This window comes from Lemur catta, chromosome 13 (assembly GCF_020740605.2).
Source record: "Lemur catta isolate mLemCat1 chromosome 13, mLemCat1.pri, whole genome shotgun sequence".
Classification (NCBI taxonomy): Eukaryota; Metazoa; Chordata; class Mammalia; order Primates; family Lemuridae; genus Lemur; species Lemur catta.
Window position 1 is genome coordinate 4,006,681 of NC_059140.1, and position 8,000 is coordinate 4,014,680.

Here is an 8,000-nt window from a genome sequence, read left to right on the forward strand (position 1 = left end):
TTCCTTTGGATACATACCCAGAAGTAGGATTATTGGATCATATGGTCATTCTATTTTTAATGTCTTGAGGAATCCCCATACTGTTTTCTATGATGGTTGTACTGATTTAAATCTCCACCAACAGTCTACCAGGGTTCTCTTTTCTCAACATCCTTGTTAACACTTATTATTTTTCTTTCTGATAATAGTCATTATAAGGTGATATCACATCTTGATTTAAATTTGCATTTCCTTTATTATTAGTGATGTTGAGCATCTTTTTGTATACCTATTGACCATTTGTATGTCTTTTTAGACTTTTCTATTCAGGCAGGTCCTTTACCCATTTTTAAACTGTTTATTGTTATGGTTTTGTTGGTGATTTGTTTGAGTTTCTTATATATTTTGGATATTAACTTTTATCAGATATATGGTTTGCAAATATTTTCTCACATTCTGAAGGTTGCCTTTTCACTCTTTGGATTGTTTATTTTGCTATGCACCAGCTTATAAATTTGATATAATCCCATTTGTTTACTTCTGTTTTATTGTCCGTGCTTTTGCTGTCTTACCAAAAAATCATTGTCTGGAGCAATGTTTAGGAAGTTTTTTCTCCATGTTTTCTTCAGGTTTTTTTTCTCCATGTTTTCTTCTTATGGTTTCAGCTCTTATATGTAAGTCTTTAAGTCATTTTTAGTTTATTTTTGTATATGGTATGAAATAAGGGTCAAATATCATTTTTCTGCATGTGTATGTCCGGTTTTACCAATACCATTTCTTAAAAAGTCTATCCATCACCCCTTTTCTGTTTATGGTGTTCTTGTTGAAGACCAGTTGACCACTGATGCATTGATTTATTTCTGGACTCTCTATTCTGTTTCATTGGTCTATATGCCTGTTTTTAATGCCAGTGGCATATTGTTATGATTACTGTAGCTTTAAAATATGGTTGGAAATCAGGAAGAGTGATTCCCCCAGTTTGTTCCCCCCCCCCCAAGATTGTTTCGGACATTCAAGATCTTTTTGGTTCCATATGAATTTGAGAATTTTTTTCTATTTCTGTAAAGAACACCATCAGGATTTTGATGGGAATTACATTGAATCTGTAGATCACTTTGGGTAGTAGGGATATTTTTAAGAATATTAATTCTTCCAATTCATGGGATGAGATGTCTTTTCATTTATCTGTACCTCCTTTAATTTCCTTCATCAAAGTTTTATGATTTTCAATGTACAAGACTTTCTTTTGTTAAGTTCATTACTATGTATTTTATTGTACTTTATTTTTTGTTGGTATTGTGAATGGGATTGTTTTCTTAATTTTCCTTTACAGATAGTTCATTTTATATGGCTAGATTGGTATTCCTATGGCAAATTGGACCAACATAGTAGCTGAGCCAAATATTCTTTTCCAAAGGGGAAAAGATTGCAATACATCATATGCTAATTATTTTCCAAAATGAAGATTATCAAAATATCAGCTGCTAATGTCTTTTATACGCAGGGGTATGTGCACATGCTTCATTTAATAAAAAAGCTCTTTATGACTTTGTTTTAAATTTCTGTGTACTCCATGACAAAATGTCTATGCCATACAGAAATTGCTTGAATAGATTTTGGTCCTCTCACATTTAAGGCCTAGGTCATAGTGGTAGGGGCTCTTATCAAATGTAGGATGCCCTGGCATCTAAGTATATTATGTAACTTTTTGACAGTTAGATTTTCATTCAAGATGAAGTAATATTAGGCTTGACTAGATGCAGATATAAGAAAACAACTGTGAAATATTAAAATGAGTAAAGAATTCAGAAAGTATTTGAGATATCTAGCTTGATGGCTGCATAGGTTTCAGGAATGCACCCTAATTGAGCATAGGCTTTGGTGTGTAGGGGTTTCCTGGCTCCATGTTGGTGTTGGCTTGGGAAAACTTAAGGGCCTAAAGTTTGCCTTTCACTTGTTTGCAACATCCTTGACTTTGTGTATGACCAGTGATTGTGGTCACCTTGGCCACAATAATATTCAAGGGATATGATTTAATAAGCTTTGCATTGACATAAGCATGAGCACTTCATGCAATTCAAATGCATTGTTAACATCAGAATATTCTCTTTCAAATATTGTGAAGTAATCTATGCAAAACTGGACTGAAAATCTTCATATAGGCATTATATATTGAAATCTTCCCAATCACTGGAAATATGTAAGTACTTTTTATCATAGTTGGTGTAAGAAAGAGCAAAAATTTGTGATATTTGTGAGAATGGCAGTTTATATATGCAATTTTTATGAATTATTAATAGCATAAGAATGAGAAAAAAACAGATGACAAAAATAATAGTTAAGAGATTAGTGAAGAGCTATTTCTGTGAAGAAGTATATAAAACTAAATTCTGTAGAGTAATGAGCCTTTCCTAAGTAAGAGGAGATCAATTGTCACTTCTCTCCCTAAAGGGACCACGGAGGGAGGATTAGGCTGTGACTTAGCAGCGAGATGCTGCTGGGCAAGGAGAAGACAGCAGGGCCCCTGAGCACTGTGTGCTCCCATGGTGGGATCTGAGGCAGCCCCACATGCAGCCTGAATTCTCTCTTCCTGCTCTTTCCCAACAACGAACCTGGGGCGTGGCAGCTGTGGAGCTTCTTTTTAATCAATTCAAGTGTTAGTTACTCAACAGTGGTAAACTCTCTTGGTCTGTTTTCCTACATTGGTTTTACTTTCCAAGCTTATTTACTTTTCTTACTATGTGCTCCAAACCCCAATTTTTAAAAATTATTTTATTTTTAATTAACACATCATAATTACACATATTTATGGGAATAGTGTGATGTTTTGAAACATGTGTACACTGTGTAACGATCAACTCATGGTATTTAGCATATCCACAACCTCAAACATTTATCATTTCTTGTGTTAGAACATTTAGAATCCTCCCCTTTGGTCATTTTGAAGTATATACTCTAATATTGTTTACTATAGTCACTGTACTGTGCTATGGAACTACACCTAAGAGGTAGTATGTACCTCTTGACCACTCTCTCCCCATCATCCCCTCCCCTCACACCCATCAGCCTCTGGTAACCACTATTCTACCCTGACCCTCGATGAGATCAGGTTTTTAAGATTTCATATATCAGTGAGATCATGTAGCATTTGTCTTTCTGTGCCTGACTTATTTCATTTAACATGATGTCCTCCAGGTTCATCCATGTTGTCACAAATGAAAAGATGTCATTATTTTTAATAGCTGGGTACTATTATATTGTGTATATGCCACATTTTCCTTATATGTTTGTCTGTTGGTGGGCACTTAGATTGATTCCATATCTCAGTGCTATGCTAAACAAGGGAATGCAGATATCTCTTTGACATACTGATTTCATTCCCTTTGGATAAATATTCAGTAGTGGAATTGCTGGATCATATGGTAGTTCTATTTTTGAGTTTTTGAGAAACTTCCATAGTGTTTTCCATAATGGTTATATTAATTTACATTCTTACCAACAGTGTATAAAGGTTCTCTTTTTACCACATCCATGCCAACACTTGTTATTTTTTCTTTTTGATAACAGGCATTCTAAGTAGGATAAGATGGTATCTTGTGGTTTTGATTTGCATTTCCCTGATGATTAGTGATGTTGAGCATTTTTTCATATGCCTTTTGGTCATTTGTATGTCTTCTTTTGAGAAATGTCTATTCAAGTTCTTTGCTCATTTTTAGTCATATTATTTGCTTTTTTGCTATTGAACTGTTTGAATTCCTTATATATCCTGGATATTAATTCCTTGGCAGATGCGTAGTTTATAAGTATTTTCTCCCATTCTGTAAGTTGGCTCTTTAGTCTGTTATTTCCTTTGTTGTGCAGAAGCTTTTTATTTTGATGTAATCCCACTTGTCTGTTTTTGATTTTGTTGCCTGTGCTTTTGAGTTCCTATCCAAAACATCCTACCCCAGATGAATGTCATGAGGTATTCCCCCACGTTTTCTTTTAGAAGTTTTATAGTTTTGGGTCTTACATTTAAGTCTTTAATCTATTTTGATTTTTGTATATGGTGAGAGACAGGGGTCTAGTTTTATTCTTTTGCATATGGATATCCAGTTTTTCAAGCATCATTTATTAAAGATACTGTCCTTTTCCCAATGTGTGTTTTTGGTGCCTTTATTAAAATTCAGTTGGTTGGTTGTGAATTTATTGCCATGCTCTCTATTCTGTTTCTTTATGGGATCGGGAACCAGCAGGACCTGCTCCATAAAGAGTCATAAGACTCAAACCAAGATCTCTGACAAAACAGGAGGCAGTTGAGAAACTGGCCCAAACCAGCTAAAACCAAGATTGCCACAAAAAACAATCCCAGGTTATCCTCACTGCTCATTATACCCTGCTTATAATGTATTAGCATAATAAATGGAACTCCCATCAACTGAATAACAGTTTACAAATGCCATGGCAACTCTCAAAAGTTACCCTATACGGTTTAGAAAGGGAAGGGAGCCTCAGTTTCAGGAACTCTTCTCCCCTTTCCCAAAAATCTTATGAATAATCTTCCCTCTGATTAACATAAAATTAAATAAAAGGTATAAAATAAGACACCAAAACTCACAAAGTGCTACTCTCTGTTGCTATTTCTTTATAACTTTAATAAACTTGCTTTTGCTTTATTCTGTCAGCTTGCTCCTGAATTCTTTCCTGCATGAAGCCAAGAACCCACTTGGCCTTCAGCCCAGACCCCCATATTGGGGTCCACTTTCCTGTATCATACCTGTTTATTTTTATGCCAACATCATGCTGTTTTGCTTAGTATATCTTTGTAGTATGCTTTGAAGTCAAGTAGTGCGATGCCTCTAGCTTTGTTCTTTTTGCTCAAGATTGCTTTGACTATTTGGGTCTTTTGTGGTTCCATATAAATTTTAGGATTTTTTTTCTATATCTGTGAAGAATGCCATTGGTATTTTCACAGGGATTACATTGGATGTGTAGATCATTTTGTGACATTTTGTGGACATTTTAACAATGTTAATTCTTCTAATCCATAAACACAGCATATTTTTCCATTTATTTGTGTTCTCTTCAATTTCTTTCATCAGTGTTTTATAGAGATCTTTCACTCCTTTGTTAAATTTATTTCTATTTTCTTTTTTTTAGGTATTGTAAATGGGATTGATTTTTAATTCTTTTTCAGATAGTTCATTATTGGCATGTGGAAACACTATTGATTTTTGTATGTTGATTTTGCATCCCATAACTTTACTGAATTTATTAGTTCTAACCATTTTTTGGTGGAGTCTTTGGGGTTCTCTATGTATACAATCATGACAACTGCAGAGACAATTTGACTTCTTCCTCACCAATTTGGATGCCTTTTATTTGTTTCTCTTCCCTAATTGCTCTGGTTTAGGACTTCCAGTACTATGTTAAAAGGAATTGGTAAAAATGGGCATCTGTGTCTTTTTTCAGATCTTAGAGAAAAAGCTTTTAGTTTTCCCCCATTCAGTATGATGTTAGGTGTGGGTTTGTCATATATGGCCTTTATTATGTTGAGATATGTTCCTTCTATGCCTAATTTGTTGAGAGTTTTTATCATGAAGGGATGTCGAATTTTATCAAATGCTTTTTCTGTGTCTCTTGAAATGATCATAACATTTTTCTCCTTGATTCTGTTAATGTGATGTATTACTTTTATTGATTTGCATATGTTGAACCATGCTTACACCCCTGGAATAAATTTTATTAATACTTAGTCATGGTGAATGATCTTTTTAATGTTCTGTTGAATTTGGTTTGCTAGTATTTTTGGGGATTTTTACATCTATGTTCATCAGGAATGCTGGCCTGTAGGAAATCTGAACAGACCAATTATAAGTAATGAGTTTGAGTTAGTAATTAAAAATTTCCCATCAAAGAAAAGCCCAGGACCTGATGGTGTCACTGCTGAATTCTACCAAACATTTAAAGAAGACCTAATTTGAATCCTTTTAAAACTATTTCAAAAAATTAGAGAGAAGTAAATTCCTCCACTCTCATTCTGCAAGGCCAGTATCACCCTGATACCCAAACCAGACAAAGATACAACAGCAGCAAAAAAGAAAACTAAAGCCCCGTATTGTTTTATCTAGTATACTTGCCTCATACAGTATTTTTCCTCTCTGGACTCATGCTTCTTGGGACTTTCCCTTAGGATATATGACTTTAAGATTTATTATTCCTAAATTTTTTTCTTTTTATTTCTTTGTGAGAATCATCAGCACCATCTCAAAATTTTATCAGTTCAACTACTTTCCATAAAAGCATTTCAGAAGTAGCTAAAGATCAGGGATTATTCTAAATTTTAAATTAGGAGCTTAAGTTTTACCCTAATAGTCATGATCTTGTTTCATTCTTGACTAGCATTTTACAAAATTACTGTGTAAGTTTTATGTTGGTGACTTTGAAACTATTTCAGACACTTTCAGTTAGTTTAGTGAGAGTTAAGCACATTGATTCAGTTTTACTTACATATTGCTTATTTTACCTTATTTATACACAATTTTTAGATAAATGTATGTAAGTATTGAATTACCTCTGACCCAGAAACCATTATGGAAAACTTGTGCTCTTGAGAGGAATTTTACAAATTCCTGTCCTAAGGTTATCTCTTAAAGTAGACTATTATCAATCTAAGTAATCTTAATAGATTGGCCAAATAACTGTGGAAACAAGTTATTGAAGGATCCTTAGCTTTCCAGGAGACTGTAATTACTATTTCCCCTGAGTCTTATCAAAGATACAAGTACTACAGTGTCCTCCCCGAAGCACATTTCTTCATGTGGCTTAGAATGGAAATACACTTATGAGAAAGAACCCTCTGGATCACACTCACTGAAGAGGATTGAATAATGGCATTGGGCATTATGCCAGTGTGTCTTTGTGAGAGCCACTGATGTGCAGAGAGACCTCATCTGTCAGTCCTCGGGTATGTTCTGTTTTTTATGTTGTTGTTCATTCCTTCATGGGAATATATTTTTATTTTACATCCCATTGACAAAACTCCCATTGACAAAACAAAAAGTTTTCTAAGGCATGCTGATGTTATTCAATGATGTTAGAATTTTTTTGTATTCCTATATCTTGATGCTTTTGTTTTATCACTCCATAAGAACACTAAATTAAATAACAATTGTATATAAGTAATACCTTTTTAAATTCAACAAACCAATTTATTTCCTATGAGTATACTGTTGTTCTTTCTCCATTTTGTTTATAACATCATCTTATCTCTTTATCCATTGACTGCAGATGACCACAGCATATTAGCAGACATGGGCAACCTCACCATCTTCACAGAATTTCTCCTCATGGATATCTCAGGCTCCCAGGAACTCCGAGCCTTGCAAGGTCTATTATTCTTAGCGATTTATCTTGGAGCCCTGGTTGGAAATCTTCTGACAATTGCTGTCATTGTGATAGACTCACGACTTCACTTCCCAATGTACTTCTTTATAGGCAATTTATCCCTCATAGATTTTGGTTACATTTCAGTAACTGTTCCCAAATCAATTGTGAATTCTCTGACAGGCAATAAATGGATTTCTCTTCCAGCATGTGCCACTCAGACTTTTCTATTTATCTTCTTTGGATCCACAGAGTTCTCTTTCCTTGTGGTCATGTCCTATGACCGCTATGTTGCCATTTGCCACCCTCTGCACTATGGGCTTACCATGACTCGACGCCTATGCGCACAGGCAGCAGGTGGCTCATGGGCCAGTGGACTGATCTATTCCACTGTCCATACAGGAACCTTATTCAGAGTTCCCTTCACAGAGTGCAATGTGATCCATCAATATTTCTGTGATGTGCCTCAAGTCATGAGCATCTCTTCCCAGGCTGTGCAGTTTTCTGAGTTTGTGGCCCTTGCTGTGAGTGCTTGCATTGTTTTATTCTGTTCTGTCATCTTATTCACCTCATACATTCATATCTTTTCAACTGTGCTCCAGATGTGCTCCTTAGAGGCTAGGAACAAAGCCCTGTCAACCTGTTCCCCTCAGATA